We start from the raw sequence: 17,747 nt of genomic DNA, 5'->3' as shown, positions 1-17,747 counted from the left end.
ACTAATTCATACTGAACTCCCATTTGATAACATTGCAAAATCCAGGATAGCATTCTTCTGTGTCACACAGTACAAAGCATAGCTGAGACTCAAACTTAGGCAATCTGGCCATAAAAGTTACACCTGGAAACACGAACTTTACAAATGGTGTCAGTTTCCCTGAAACCGACCTTTAACAACATGTGTAGTATTTGTATGTGAGGATGAAGGGTATGTAACTGGCTTAGGGCCACAGAGCAACGTTCAAGAGGGAACAAGTCTCTCACTTTTTCATTCATACTGTACGTGCTTTCTCCTCACCACCTTATCCATCAAGAAATCTCATCCACCATGAATGCCGCCTTTTCTAAGGAATTTCCCCTTAGGAAGTTGTTCTACTTGTCATTAATCTGTCACTATTTAAATTCTCTATCATACCCACTGTCTGTAGCACTGTTATTCAAAGTGGGGCCCACCGACCAGTATCACCTGAGAACTGGTTAGAAAAAGCAGAATGTCAGGCCCCACCTTGGATCTACTGAATGGAGTCTACATTTCAACTAGATTCACAGGTGACACGAGTATTTTAATGGTTGAGGGGGGGTTCTTAACAGCAAAATAATTGGCCTTTTGTGCCAGGTTCTTTGTTGGAAAAGGCTGCCCTGTACATTGTGGGATGTTTAGCAGCATCTCTGGACTCTACCCAGTAGTTGCCAGTTGCAAACCCTCTCATACCCCCACCCCTCTACTCCCACCCCACCCCATGTCATCCTGACAGTGAAATATGTCTCCAGACATTACCATATGTCACAAGCAGGGGTGCAAATCAACCCCAGTGAGGACCACTGGTCTACATGAAACAATTTTGCTCTCAATCATATGCTGCTATACTCTTTACTATAGTTTTAGAGTGGTAATTTTATGTCTTCAGTACTTAATTATAAGTGCCACATCTCCTTCTCTACATCCCTGGTAACATACACCATGGTGGTGGCCTGTACAGTATCCATTCTCACACTGTTCCATTCTCCCCTATTCCATTCACTCTTGATCTTTGAGATCAATTCTTGAATAAACTACCAGCATAAGAGTCTTTTGTCAAGCCCTACTTTCAAGGGAAGCCAAGTCACTCCTATAAAAGTCTAAAGAGTATAGGTAATATTTCTCAATTAACTGAGTAGGCAAAATATTAACTCTGAAGAATCCATGTTCACTGTTCACTGAAGGAAGAAATGGTATATTGGACATGTCTGCCTCTCCTTCAGCCATGAAAATAGCTAGCATGTGACCTGATCAATAAATAAAATGAAATCTTTTAACTTTTATCTCCTTCTAAATAACACTTTTCTCACATTGCTACTTCCATTTTATAGCCCAATAGTTAGGAAGGAACAACATTTTAAGTACTTTCTCTGAAATTAAGGTAGTTGACTACTTCTTTGCCATTAGATGTGACACAAGCAAGGGCATGAAGACATTGGGCACAAAAGGGAAACCTTATCTGGGGTTTCCAAATCATGATTTTCACCAGTTTTTCCTTTTAAGGGGAAAGTTTGAAAGAGGACTAATTTCTGAATTAGTTTTGCTCTGAATAAAGTTTCCAGCTATGACAATATAAATATTCCCTCAAGTTTTGGGGATTCATCCTGAGGTTTGTCTTACAGTGTTTATTTGTCCACAGTTGTTCTATTTTCATTATTAGAGCTCTTATAATGAAAAGTAGCAAGTCTCTAATATTCTGGCTTTACAGTACTCACATGGTTAATGTCAAAAGAGGAAAAGCAAGGAAAAAGAGCATAGTGCAATATCATTTGTTGCTCTAGAAAAAGATGTGTTGTAAATAAAATGTATAGACATTGTGTAATAGCTATAAGCCTGTGACCTTAACTTGTTAGCAACAGAATTCTAAAAACTATTTTATTATATTTTACTTAGTATAGCTCCTCAACAAGGAATTTCAATTAGCTAATAAGGATAAACATAAAAACACTTTTGAAAATGATATTTCTATTGTTGGTTAACATCGTTCTTTAGGATCACTCTTCTTAACATTATCTTTAGATATTTGCTGGTGGAGAGGGGTTTTAGGAGAGGTATTTATGATAACTACTTTAGTTCTAGCCACCACTGTGATGTTGGTACAAGGTGGTGAAGAGCTGACAAACACTGATTCTATTTAACGGGATGGCCTCAGCCATTTCCCCCACTGCTTTTTATCCACAGAAGCATTCTGTCACATCTGTCAGTGTCTCCCTACCTTAGCAAGTAAAAGCGGATCACAGTGATTGGTAAAAATTGACTTTAAACCCAAGCCCAGGGAGCTGCGTCTCAGGAAGTGTTCTTGGGAGATGTGAGGTTAAACTGACAGATTACTTGAGCAATCATGTGATGGTGTTCTATGTTGTTATTAACATCCCATGGACAACAAGGGAAGCTGGAAAGTGAGGTGGCATAGTGTGACAACAGTTGAAGATCAATTCATACCAAGAAATGTGGAGCTACAGAGAGAATGAACATCTGGCTGTCTCATTGGGCAAAAAGTTACAATAAAAAGAGCAGGCACAAATAACTCTCAGTACAAGGAGCCATTTGCACCAGTAATTCATAGTATATGTCCATAATCTGGTCTCTGGTTAAGCTTTTTAAAAAAAGACCCATGTAGGGAGTTTTTCACAGAGGCAAGTTTATTCAAATCAAAGGACAGTCCCTTATTATGTTATACTTTTTGAGGGTTGGTTATATTAGGGTAAGTAATACTCTAACATTCTTTCCTCTCTACTATAACTGGCTTGAAATTCCTGTGCCTGAAGATGATAAAGGCTTATTCTACATGCTCATTGCAGTTCTTATAGTCATTCGGGAAAAGAAAAAAGAAGGGAAGGGTTGATAACCAAATTCCAGTCTCCAGATTTCTTTTCAAATTTTACTAATGTAGGAAATCTCAAACTGTGGGAAGTATACTATTTAAAAATGGTATACATGTCAAGATTCTCAAGCTGTAACTTAAATTCTATTCTTAAATTCAAATGGACCCTATCCTTTCATACAATATCCTCCAGGTCTGTCCTGCCTTTTTATTTCCAGACTTGTTCTTGAACTTTCTCTAAAGACAAAAAAAAGTACAGAGGTCAGGGGACAGAAAAGACGGAAAAACTGAAGCATATCCACTTCTTTGGAAGATGCTACACTAAGTCTCTATGTTGTACGGGTTAATGAACTTTCCTGGATCGGAAATAAGCATCCTGGTGGAGAATCCAATGAAGATGTGAACTCATTAAGTAACAGAGGTCTGAAGAGCAAATAAAAAGGCAAGAGTAATGAGAAAGCAGTAGGAAGAAAAAGAACATATGAGAATGGTACTGCTTAAATCAATAAATTCTCAGCTTATGTACTTAACTGCTTTCAGCTCGAACTAACACATCCAAACAGATGCAGGTTAAATGGAAAAGTTTTTCTACAATGTGCCTGCTTTCCTTTCATGGAATTGGCAGCCTATTGCAGTAGGGATGGCTGGCTCAATGTTCTAGTACCAAAGTGTGCATGGGATTGTATTTGTGCCTTAGCAGGCGACATTGCTTTCCTTCACTCTGCCTGTTGTTTTTTTTTTTCTGGAAACTGACTTTTCTTTAACAGAAAATAATGCTTCTATGCCCTTCTTTTCTTTCTTTTCTAAATTCTCAACCAAGGATATGTTTATTAATTTTAGGGAGAGAGAGGAACATTGATTGGTCGCCTGCTGCCCTGCCCTGACCAGGAATTGAACCTGCAACCCTTTGGTGTATGAGATGATATTGCAAGCAACTGAGCCCCCTGGCCAGCACTGTTGCTACCCTTTAAATGTTTTAGGTATTATCATTGGGTACTGCATTTTTGTGTGCTCATGACAAGACTCTAACATTACTGGAGCACCACATATGGTCCACACTGTGCTTGAGGGAACTTTGAAAAGTATTACAGTACTCATTTTAAAGATAGGAAATAAAATTTTAGAAATGTTATTTAAATTGAAACTGGGTGTATAACACAGCAAGGATTTAATTAAATGGGGAAATTCATGAAAGTATTGCATTTGAATCCCTTAGATAAAATAGGCTTGGTAACACAGCATGCTGTATAGAGCCCTAGAAGCTTAGGTGTTCATTTGAGGCAGATTTTTATCATTTGAGCATGCTCTCCACACATTCTTGCCCTTTTGATCATTTGGACATCCACTTGATCCAAATAATGATCTATATTAAAACAAAGAAGGTTATATTAACAATAACATTTATAGGGATATCAAAGAGAATAAGGGTGCATGAAATAATTCTCTGGAGAGAGAAAAATAGGAATGGTCACCATTGTTAGTTTTAGGACAGTAACACACAAAAAATTAAAAGTTGAATATAATGTAGTTTTACATTAACCTTTGTATCAGTTGGAAACTCTTTCAGCTGTTATGCTAGAGAGACCAAAAATGATACTAAAGAAGACAGAAGTTTATCTGTTTCACACACAAAACATAGGCCCTGCCATGATCTGCACCTGGGCGTCTCACATGGCTGCTCCAGCTCCCGTTATCACATAGCCATTCTGGGAAGGGAAAGTCAAGCCCCTTCCTTTCTCAAGCACAACAGGAAACTTGCCCATATAACTTCCAATAACAACCCACTGGCTAGACTTTAGTCACATGGTCGCATAAACCTTCCAAGAAGGTTAGGAAAAACAGTCTTTCATCAGGTGACACTATTATTCTATTATTAAGGAAGCATGCGTATTCTGCTGCAACTTCCAATTCCACCACACTGACCAAAATCATGGTGACATTTTTAGCAGGCATTGCAAAGGGAAGTGTTTTTGTTTGACCCGGATGGTATTCTATTGTGCCACTGTTTTAAGAACTGGGCATTAAAACATCACTTCCTAATATTTCTTCATTTTCTGCTTGCCTAAAATACTCTTCCTTTGTTTAATAATTGCTCAAAAGCAACCTTTAACTTGTCTGAGTTATTGTGGAGGGTTATAGGGGAATGTCCTCTCCTTGCCAATACATATCTCTGCTGTGTTTCTCTGTGTTCCATACTCTGAGAACTTTTGTTGCCCTTCAGAAACAGGAAATGTTAGTAGCTTTTCAAAGAGGTGCTGTATACATTTGACCTAAGAGGACTTACTTTCTGTATAAAAACCACAAGTGTTGTAATACCTTCTGGCACTACTGTCAACTAGTCCCAACTGTAGCTGTCAAATGTTCCAACTCTCTGTTGTGTAATAAAAGCACTATTTATAAATTATACCCCATGTTACAGAAATTTAGGAAGTAGCTTCATTTATTATATGTTTTATGACTGCATAATTTTAAAGAAAGAGCCCTGGACTGAGATAAGAGGGTAAGAGGTCTAATTTGATTCTGCCACTAATAATGTGTATGACATGCAACAAGTTACTGAACTGCTCTCCAAAACCAGTTTCCTTTTTAATCAGAGAGTATATCAGATATTTTACCTGCCTTATAAAGTTCCTATGAAACCTAAATACACTTTATAGAATTATTCGCTAAAGTAAGTTGAGAGAGTAATCATTTCCAAAAAGAACACATTTGGCCACTGTTGTTCTTGGCAACAAAAATAATGGTAGAATGTGAACACTCCATAGTCACTCATGTTAACAGGTCAGAAAATAGGTGGGATTGGAATATGGTCAGAATACATGTAGAAAATAGTATTTTTCATTTTCAAGTAGACTTTTTTTTTAGAATGCTATAGGTTCACAGCAAAATTGAGTAGAAAGTACAGAGAATTAGCATGCACTACCTGTCCACTCCCTCAGCCAACCCCAAGATGTACAACCTCCCCGACTACCAAAACTCCACACCACAGCAGTACATTTGTTACAATGGATGAGCCCACACTGACACATCATCATCACCTACAGTCCATAGGTTGCATTAGAGTTCATTCTCGATGTTACACATTCTCCGTGATGGACAACGTATAATGACATGTATCCACCAGTATAACATCATACAGAATAATTTCACTACCCAGAAATTATCTGTGTTTGGCCTATTCATCCCTCCCTGCCATAAACCCTGGTAACCACTGATCTTTTTATTGTCTCTGTAGTTTCCCCTTTTCAAGAATGTCTTATAGTTGGAATTATACAATATGTAGCCTTTTCTGATTGGCTTTTTCTCACTAAGCAACATGCATTTAAGTTTCCACCATATCTCTCATCATGACTTGATAGCTCATTTCTTTTTAGCACTTGTATTCCATTGAATGAATGTAACACGGTATATTCAGTTCATTTTCCCACTGAGGGACATCTTTGTTGATTTCAAGTTTTGACAATTATGAATAAAGTTTATATAAACACATGTGAGCAGGTTATTATGTAGACATAGTTTTCAACTCATTTGAATAAAGACCAGGGAGTATAATTGCTGAATCACATGGCAAGAATATGTTTAGTTTTATAAAAAACTGCCAAAATATCTTCCAAAGTAGCTGTACATTTTGTATTCTCACCAGAAATGAAAGAGAGTTTTTGTTGCTCCGCATCCTCACCAGTATTTGATATATAGTGGTATCTCACTGTTGTTTTAATTTGCAGTTCCCTGAGGCATATGATGTTGAGCAGCTTTTCATATGCTCACTTATATCATCTGTGTATTTTCTTTGTTGAAGTGTCTGTTCATATCTTTTGCCCATTTTTAAATCAGATTGTTTTCTTTCTTATGGCTGCATTTTAAGAGTTCTTTGTTTATTTTGGATAAGAGTCTTTTATCAGGAATGATTTTTTCAAATATTTTCTCCCAGTCTGTGGCATGTCTTCTCATTCCCTTGATGGGGTCTTTCACAGAGCAGAAGCTTTTAATTATAATGTAGTCCAACTTATTATTTCTTTTATGGATGCCTTTGGTGTTCTGCCTAAAGTCATCAACAAGCCTAAAGTCATGTCAATTTTCTTCAATGCTATCTTCCAGGAGTTTTATGATTTTACATTTACATTTAAGCCTGTGATCTATGTTGAGATAATTTTGGAAAGATGTAAGCTGTGTATAGATTTCTTCTTTTGCATATGGATGCAAATGTGGATGTACCGCCAGCACAACCAAATGAAGAGGTGCACAAAAGAAGGTACAAGGTGGTATGTGGCAGGGAGCCTTCATTCACTCCTCAAAGTGCACCACCCCTTTCAGCACCTCACTGTGTTTACCAGCCCATAAACTCCATTCTACATTTTTTACACTTTAAATGATCCATCTTTTCTTCCTCAACCCCAACAGAATGTAACATCAAGAGAGCAAGCATTTTTACCTATTTTGTTTGCTATTCTGTCTCCAGTTCCTATCACATTTTTAAAAATCAACAATTAATTTTTAAAAGTGTACAAAAAGTTATGAGAAATCATAGATAGTTTCACTCAGAACAGCAATGCAAAACATAGGTGTATGTTTTAGACCATGGTCAGGGTCAGCTATCACTTGAGAAATATATAGGACCTGTAGAAAGAAGTTAAAATACTAGTATAAGACTCTAAAAAATGGTAAGGAAAAGAAAGCCTAGAAAGAAGAAAACAGGAAAACTTACTATTAACCAGAAATACTGCATATATTATGTGTTTTATTTTCTCAACAACACTATGAAGTAAATATTCTTATTTCATTCACGGGACAACTTTGGTTAAAGATGTTAGGTAACCTGTTCAGTACCTTGTGACTTAAAAGTAGATGAAGGGGGAAAAAGGACTTTGACAAACACAGCATAAGAGAACATCAAGAATGTGGTGATTGCGGGGGGAGGATAAGGGCACTAAATGGAAATGAAAAAATTCAATTAAAAAATTAAAAAACAGAAATCAAGGCCTATAGTTAGAAGAGAGAGAAAAAAATTGTAAATGAGAAAAGAACAAATGGGGGATTTTAATCTCAATGTGCATGAATTAAACATCCCTGAAATAAGAGTTCAAAGAACATAATCCAGGACCTGGAAGTCTAAAATTAATTCCTTTTTTTTTTTTTTAAGATTTTTATTTATTTATTTATTTGTAGGTAGGAAAGGAAGGGAGAGAGAGAGAGAGAGAGAGAGAGAGAGAGAGAGAGAGAAACATCAATGTGTGGTTGCTGGGGGTTATGGCCTGCAACCCAGGAATGTACCCTGGCTGGGAATCGAACCTGGGACACTTTGGTTCCCAGCCCGTGCTCAATCCACTGAGCTACGCCAGCCAGTAAAATTAATTCCTTAAGAATTAAAGGTAAGCACTTCATGAAAAGGAGAAGGGAAGAAAATGGCCGTATTATTGAATGTCTTGGAGACACTTAGAGATAGGATGTAAATAGGCAATATGCACACTGTTACACAAAAACGCCTATAAAATGTGCTCATACAAACAGGAGGGTCCGTTCTCCACCACTTGAAGCCTCTGGATGTGTGGCAATGACTTCCTTCAGCAGTGGGTGTCAGCTCTGGGTCCCTGAGATCCTCAGGGTTTTGTTTCTGACTAACTCGCTATAGACAGGACAGATTCTGAAGGAAAACAGAACTGGTTTTAACCCTGATCCACCATTTGTTTAACTTGTGTGCTTTCAGGCTAGTCTCAGAATCTCTCCCAGAATCTGTTTCCTCACCTGCAAAGTACCTTTCTTTCCGAGTTCCACCAGAATTAAATGACAGTATGCACGTCAATTTCTGCCATGTGCTCAATAAATGGTAGCTACTACAGTGAACAGTCACATGTTGGAACCAGAGGGACTTAACTTTTCAAATGAAAAAAAAATTGAAGCCCTGGCTGGCATAGCTCAGTAGATTGAGCACAGGCTGCGAACTAAAGTATCGCAGGTTCAATTCCCAGTCAGGGTACATGCCTGGGTTGCAGGCCATGACCCCCAGCAATTGCACATTGATGTTTCTCTCTCTGTCTCTCTCTATCTCCCTCCCTTCCCTCTCTAAAAATAAATAAATAAAATATTTTAAAAAATGGAGGGGAGAAATAGCTGTGTTCAAGGTATATTGATTTGTGAATTTAAAGGCAAAGACATAAAAATCATGTAAGCCTATTCATTCAAAGTATCCAAATATCCCTCCCAAAAGGTGGAATGGGTACTTGAGTAGGTCTCAATGTTCCTTAAAAAGTGAAAACTTTGTTTAAATGGAAACCTGGACTGCCCACCCCCTCCATCTCCTCACTACATCAAGCCTTTTCTTCTAATAATAGCCTTGCACACTGATTGCAAATCAAAAGTTCTGTTAGAAAATTCCAGCTTCTCCCTGAAGCTCTGCTTAACTGTGTTAGGGTTGCAAATATATTTTTTCTACTAACTCTATAATCTAGCAGTTCACTGACATTTACAGTCTGCACTTTCTCATTTCCTCTCAGTCTTTGGGGGAGTAGAGATGTGTGGAAACATGCTGTTTGGTTTGAAATTTTGACAGTGAGGTGATATATATTGAATACCGATCTCTCTGCCCTCCTTGGATTCTTTTTCTATTCAGTTCCTTACAGCCCTGTGGGAGCTCAGTGAATAAATGAACTAAATTCTCTCCTACTTGCCACCCATTTTAAGAAGTCCCTTGTGCTAAGGTGCTTAGAATGGAACATTAACTCTTGCAGGCTACCAGGAGGTTCTCTGGGGAACTAAGATCTTAAATACAATGAAGGGAAGAAATGGTTGTGCAACCTTCTGCTCACTTTGAAAGCAAAGTTTTCTTGTAAATATCTCTTTTAAAAGAAGTCAACTTTTTTTTCATTACCACCACCATAATCTCATCATACGTTTCTGACTAGTACGTGACCTTCAGAACTTTTGGATTTTGAATTCTATCCTATTAAAGCACCCTATACACAACGTCTAAATTAATCTTCATAACATGTAACTATTGCTATGTATCTGTCCTCTGCCCATGGCTATAAGATCTTTTAAAGTTTGGTCCCAATTTATCTTTGTGAGCTCGACTCCCACTAACACCTATGTCAATCCTAAATCATTATACAAAAGGTGCTGGAAGTGGTAGGGTACAAGCCAGGAACACCACTTCTTCTCCCACCCCTCCACCATTGAACAGGCTGCCAACAGTTCTCATGTGAAATCCCAGACAGGTCTCATAGCTCACTTGGTCACTTGTGGATAATAAACAGTCCCCTAGTTGCCTTCAATCTCAAGAAGAGTTTCATTTTAATATAAAAAGTATCATCCACATTGGGATTCAAAACTTCCATACAATGCCATCATTCAAACTAAAGCTTCTCTTCTCTCTCCAGGCCATGAGCATCTCAGGATCGGAAACCTGCAGTGAGGGAAGAGCAGTGTGGACAACTTTGTTCTCTCTTTGAACTCTACCTTCTCCCACCACTCACTGGACATGGTCTCTAACTCCCCTGGGGTTGGTACACATAGGTGAGGGGTTCATGGAAGACAATTCAGTGAAGTCTTCGGTGGGTGGTTCTGATGGGTTACCTTTGAAAGTGGAGGAGGCACAAGTATTGGTTCTTCCTATTGCAGGGACTCTACCAGCTTTTTAGGAGAACCCATGACATGAGCAATGCCCCTTCTTTTGCTGGCTCCTTAAGACACCAGGCTTCAGCTTCTAGGACTCAGGCAATTCTTCCCATCTAAGCCCTCTCTATCAGAGAGTCTTTTGCTCTACCAGACAGCCCTCTTGGAGAGGATCCTTTTTAAAATAACCCCTGGCCAACTCATCTATGAAAATAACCCCTGGCCACTTAGCCTATGAAAATCTGATACATGTTACTCATTCACAGGCAGCACAAGTCAGTCAGCACCAGGGCAGCCCTCTTTATTTTTGCTCTGCTCCCTCAAGATGAAACCCCAGGACACACTCACAAAAGCAATCATGTGACCTCCTTGAAGTATCTCTGATTTACCTGGATCTGAAAAATGTCTTTTCCAAGCCCTGGCTGGCATAGCTCAGTGGATTGAGCACGGGCTGCGAACCAAAGTGTCCCAGGTTCAATTCCCAGTCAGGGCACATACCTGGGTTGCAGGCCATGACCCCCAGCAACTGCACATTGATGTTTCTCTCTCTCTCTCTATCTCTATCTCCCTCTCTTCCCTCTCTAAAAATAAATAAAAACAAAATCTTAAAAAAAAAAAGAAAAATGTCTTTTCCCCTTTCCTCTGTGATGGAGTGGACAAGAGAAATAGGAGCTTCAGAGACAGTAGCAGGAGAGAGAATGCTCCCTCATCCAACTTTTATTTCTCTTCCAAGTCTCCGATCTTACTCTTTGATGGCTGGCTGCTGGCAGAATAGCTTTCATCATTTCTTAGCACATTTGCATATTTCATGGCAACCTGATTTAGAATATTGGATAATGGGCCTTCATTGTAATGATTCAGGCCTTTGGATCTCAACTGAAAGAGACCAGAAAGTCCATCAGAATATCCTGCCACATTAGGTTGCTTGCAGTATTTTTACCACTTTCTAGATGTTTCTTTCTTCTTGAAGACAGAATTGTTTCTTTATGTTTATCTTTGCAAATACTGCAGCAGCTCACCAAGCTATGAACTCAAAACTAATTTTTTTGTATTTATTTTTTAGTTTCCATAAAATTCAATTTACTGTAAGACCTACCATACAACCCAGCAATGCTACTCCTGGGTAGTGAGACATGTTCACACAGAGTTGCATGTGACTATTCATGGCAACAATACTCATAAGAGCCAAAATGGGAGAAAACCCAAATGTTCATCAAGTTGTGAATGAACAACCAAAACTATGGTGTATCCACAGAATGGAATGCCATTCAACAGCAACAAAAAAAGCACTGAAACATGCTGCAACACAGATGAACCCCACAAACATTATGCTAAGAGAATGAAGCCAGACACAAACAATGACACTGTATGATTCCATTTAAATTAACTGTTCAGGGAAGGCAAACCTAGTGAGATATCAAGTTAAAAAGAAGACCTGCTTGCTCAGTGGAATTTGTTGTTTGTTTGTTTGTTTGTTTGTTTGTTTGTTTTTTGATATCAGCTTCTCATAGATGTTAATGCTGCTGAAGACTTGAACAGTTCAACACCAGAGAGAGTAGGCCCTTTGGGCCTATCGCTTGCACAGAATCATAAGCAAACATATTGCCAAAGCCAGGATTCTTGAAATTTCACATGAGGTCAGACCACAGTTATACTGAGTGCAGCTGTAATGCACCAGTGGTTTTCTGGCAGTGAAACAGCTGATGGTGTCCCCAAGTATGTAGCTTAATAACAAAAAGTGACTTGCGTGCTGAGCATTAAAATTTCCTCATAACCCAAAAGTCTTGTCTTTCTGGGATTTTAAATCCTGGAATTGGATCATCATAGCAAAGTAATGCAGAAATCAATCAGCTTCATGAGTATAAAATGAAAAATGTGGTATCAGAGCTTCCCTCTAGATATTTAAAATAAAATGATGCTTTAAGAATGATCTACCCTGGCTGGTGTAGCTCAGTGGATTGAGCATGGGCTGGGAACCAAAGTGTCCCAGGTTCGATTCCCAGCCAGGGTACATTCCTGGGTTGCAGGCCATAACCCCCAGCAACCGCACGTTGATGTTTCTCTCCCTCTGTCTCTCTCTCTCTCTCTCTCCCCCCCCTTCCCTCTCTAAAAAATAATAATAAATAAATAAAATCTTTAAAAAAAAAGAATGATCTATACTTCAGTCACTGGTAAATACATATTCCATGTAAGAGAGTAGATACAATGCATTCATCACTAAAGATGAGATTTGGAAGTTTCATCTAAGGCTTGTAGTGTTTTTTAAAAAATAAATATAACATTTCCAATTATTTGAATGTATATTTTAAAACATGTCTGTTATTTACATTGCTAGGCCATCATTTATAGAAATCCAACTAAATGACTTTCAGTGTAAACTTTGAGTGTAGCGTTATCTTGTGACTTGGCCTCCAAAAATTTTTCTCCAAGCATCAACTTATGAGCTTAAATCACAAGGGTAATGGTTTGTGTTTCAGTACTTAAATCATTTGTATAGCAACAAATAAATATACCATAAAATTATTAAAATTTAAAAGCACAAATACTTTATTTGTTTATTGTAACAACTACAAATAATATCCATTGAGTAACAATGATATACTTAACACAATAATAAAATATATCAAAAAATCACAGTAGCTGGTACATTTAGTGTTTGGCACCACTAGAAGGCATCAAAATTTTAAATTCAGGCTCAGTCAATTCTGAAAAAGAAGAATATCTATCAGGAATATTTTACAGGAAGGAAATCTTCCTATTTAACTATGCCAAGGACAAGGAAACAACATCCAGGTGGTAACTCACTAGTCCAAGAATCATTTCCTGAGTGCCAACTGTGTGCTGGGCATTGCACTAAGCATGGTGGCACAGCAGTCACTGTGTTTATGAGGTTTGTACTGCAGTAGAAGAAACACTAATAAATAGAAATAATCACAGATGAAAATGCCATGAGGAAAACAAAGCATGTACTGGAAATAATGAGGGCATGGTGATAAAAATTGTGGTGGGAACTGATTGTGCAGGGTGCAAGTAGTGCCTCCATTGGAACAGTGGCCATGGGTGTGTTTCTGTGCAGGAGGGAATGGAAGAGTTCTCCAGGCAGAGTAGGCCTGAGGCAACAAGTAGCTTGGCGTGTTCACAGAACTTAAACTAAAACTCTGCTAGAGAAAATAGTGAGGGGGTGAGTGAGACAACTTCGGTTGAAGAGATAGGGGCAGAACTTGAAAAGATTTATGAGAAATCAGGATTGCATTCTAACTCAAGGGGTGACACAATATGATTTATATTTGGAGAACATCTTTCTACTGAGTTGAGAATAAATTTATCTTTACAGTGATAATCAACAATTTTTTTCTGATAAATCGGATACTGTGGATGGAAGGGAAAACAAAAACAGAAGGTTTCACTCTGATCTCCTTGGATCCTTTTAAACAATTCTGTGTGCACCTCCTGCCTCTTCTTTGGTGTACTTCTGCTTCTCATAGCCAATACCTTTGATTTTTTTTTTTTTTTTTTGCAGTATTGCTCTCATGCTACCTGGCTCACAGACATAGAAAGTTCAGAGCCTGGAGATGTGCATGCCCCTGGGAAAGTCTTCAACCAATGATTGATGAGTTTAGGAGTATGAAAGCTCCAATTCCCTTCCTACTATCAGGACAACCCTAAGACTTAAATTCAGTTCTGAGTTTCCTTTGAAAGAGATTCTGTGAGACTTTGCCAGATATCTCATTCTTGCTGGACATCTTCTTTTAGCTGTCCTACTTTCCCAACTTCCTTACCAGTTTTCCCTGTGAGCCCTTACTTAATAAATCATTAGTAAGGCATCTTGTCTTAGGGTATGCTTCCAGATACCTAACCCAAAACAAAGAGTCATTACTCATGTGTTTATAACTTGATCAGCTTCACAAGTGGATGAGACAGGAAAGGGATTGTAATCAGTAGTGATGTTTTACATGACCAGCCACTGTAATGTAAAATCTCTTGCTCCAACCTCCCTTTCACTGCTTTATTACACCTTCAACTCCCTTGTATCTCTCTCCTCAATCCTATTTGCCAGACAAAACCCTAACCCCAGATAAAGCCTCCTCTCTGACTATTTACAGCTGTACCTGCACAGGTGATCATGACTGAAAAAAACACATAATCATGCTGACTGGTCTCAAAGCTTATGACCACTTAGCTCAAGAAGGCCCCTCCTGAAGCCAAGAAATGCTACTATTGTACATTCTATTCTTTATCCCAAGATCTTAGAAGATCATTCCCTTTCTACTCCTCTATGTTCAAATCTCTAACGCTTTCTTCCTCACCCACATCTTGTTGACACTGCTTCCTATTTTACTAGGAAACCACCAGTAATCAGGACCTTTGCATTTGCTGTTCATCTGTCTGAAATGTGTTGCCCAAACATCTGCATACATCATTCTCTCAATTCCTTCACGTGTCTAATGTCCCCACATCTGTGAGACCTTCCCTGATTACCCCCTAAAGTAACTGTCCCATCATGTCGATCTGTTCTGAGCCATAGCACTTATCACCATTTGCTATATTTTATATTTATTTTCCTTCTCTTCCCTCTATGAGCTCTATGAGTTTAACTATTTTTATTCATTTGTTTGTTTTTCACTGCTCTGCATTCAGCACCTACAAAAGTGCCTGACATAAAGTGAGCACTAGGACATTATTTGCTGAATGAATGAATGAATGAATGAACATTAAAGATACTTTGTGGTATCCAAGTCTATAAACAAAGAATCAAATGTGCTATTATATTTTCTATGTAGCTGGGCATTCTTATTATTCAAGTATATTATGCTTATTATTGCAATTATTTTGAGTTTTTATTTTTTCTTTAATTCAGTATTCCAATTTGATAAATTGTTTGGGGCATTTAAATTTCAAGTATAGCCCTGGCTGGTGTGGTTCAGTGGAATGAGTGCCAGCCTGAGAACAAAGGGTTACTGGTTCAATTCCTAGTCAGGGCATATGCCTGGGTTTTGTGAGGCCATGTCCCCAGTGAGGGGGCGTGAGAGGGAACTGCACATTGATGTTTCTCTCCATCTCTTTCTCCCTCTCTTCTCCTCTAAAATAAATAAATAAATAAAACCTTTTAAAAAATAAATAAATTTCAAGTATATATCCAATTTTTATTGAATGAAACAATTATAAAACAAAACATCAATTACCGAAATCACAAAATTCAAAACAGCAAACTCCAGTCTTTCTACCAACAATTTTTTTAGCCAAATGCATATCATTTTGAAAAACTGGAGAGAAAACCTGACAAAGAAGATAAGTATGTTCTATTAATAAATGGTTCCTATGATTACAAAGCAAATTTTTTTAGGTCTACATAACATAACTGGGAGTTAATTTGCTATTTTGGCTCTTAGCATTCAGCATTAAAGAGTTCCTCACCCCTCTTTAAACATGAAAACGTGTACACACAGAGACATGCAGAGATACATTGAACCTGGTATAGATTCTCTTTGGCAGGTTAGCAGAGGGAAATATTCAAGTTATTGCTACAGGCATACGAAACACTTTTGGCATTTGGCTCTCCTTAAATACTCAGTTTAGTTGCCCCACTACCCCTGAGCAGAATATCAGCCTCTAATTATTATTTGGAGGAATGTTCTGGAGAATAGAAAATGGTGTTCCATATTGGCCTCAGCTTGCTTCAGTAAATCATCAATTCAAAACTACAAGTGAGAGGAACAAACTTCTATTTAAAACAGATCGACTTGCTTCTGATCTGGGAGATTCACTTTACAGAGAGAGGAACTGCAGATGTGTGGGGATCTAACAGACCCTGAAGCCAGTCAATAGCAGAACTGGGTGAGAACACCACCCACTAGACCCTTTCTACACTCCACTACATTTTAATCATATTCTCCAAATCTGCAAGTTTTCCATTATGAAAATTTGTCTTGAGAAACTGAATTTTTTTAACATGTATCTAAATTGTAAATTTTCACTCTAAAATTAAAGTTTTGTCTTCATAGCGGGTAAAATAATTCAACGTCAGAGCAATTGTTCAATGTAAAGCAAGCAAATAACACTTCTCAAGATCCATGAAATTTCAATTTAGGGCAAATCAAGGGCACATGACTCTCTTGCCTGCCTTCACTCACGAGTTGACAGGGCATAGGTCCTGTTCGACTGACCTCAGCTCACAGCTTCCATACACAGAGCCTTCCTACCGTCTCTCTTTTGCTGTGACAGTTACATTGACAAGGATTTGCCACATAGGCTCACAAAAGGACATCCTGAAGGTAATTAAAGCCTGGCGGCAGGTCTTTAAAATCTTTACCACTCAACTCAATAAGCAGTATATTCTTCCTACTATGTACAAAGGACTTACTCATTATGACAGCAATTAAGAAGGACCCTGACAGAAATGAAGGAACTGACAACTAGAAGAGCAAGCAGTCACTAGCTGCAATAAGTGCTGTGGCTGGAACTGCAGTTCAGATGTCACAAACTGATCATCCGGTTAACATCCAAAATGTTTGATTTTTTTTCTATTTTTATCTCTTTTTAATATTTGTAAGTGATATCAGATACCAATGATAGAAATTTTTTCAAATATTTATATCTTGTCTCCTATAGAAAGAATAGAATTTCAATATTTTCTCAAAGGTAATAGTATCTGAAATACATTAGGTGGACATTGTTTAATGAATGAGTAAATGTGCTACAAGTATAACTCCAAATCTGGAAATTGATTTAAGGGTAACGAATGGACAGCATGAATAAGTTCTAGGTTTTAGGTTTCATGGATTAACAGAAAGGAGGTACTGGCAATGAAACCAAAGTTGATTACATCTCAAAAGAAGATGCACTTGGTTGTCTCTCAGTTTGTCCAGGCCATGCAAAACACTAGAAGAATACTTGGTACAACATTCAAATTTCCTGGAAATATCTATTATTCAGCAGGGGCTCTCTTCTGAGGGGCTGCAAGAACAGGTCTTACTGATCCTCTTGTTCTTTTTTTAGTGTATTTTATTGATTATGCTATTAAAGTTGTCCCATTTTTTTCTCCCCTTTATTCTCCTTCACCCTGTACACCCCCTCCCACCATCACTCCCCCACCTTAGTTCATGTCCATGGGTCACACATATAAGTTCTTAGGCAAGACCATTGCTGCTTCTGTAACAAGACAGTTGGCTTACACAGGGAAGGGATGGAAGTGTTAGGTCAAGACTGCAGAATTGATGTGCATAGAACAACACAAGCTGTCAGTTAAAACCTTGTTTCTTCTTCTTCTTCTTCTTGCTGGAGACACAATAAGACT

The sequence above is a fragment of the Phyllostomus discolor genome, chromosome 3 (assembly GCF_004126475.2).
Source record: "Phyllostomus discolor isolate MPI-MPIP mPhyDis1 chromosome 3, mPhyDis1.pri.v3, whole genome shotgun sequence".
Classification (NCBI taxonomy): Eukaryota; Metazoa; Chordata; class Mammalia; order Chiroptera; family Phyllostomidae; genus Phyllostomus; species Phyllostomus discolor.
Note: the sequence above shows the minus strand (reverse complement) of the source record.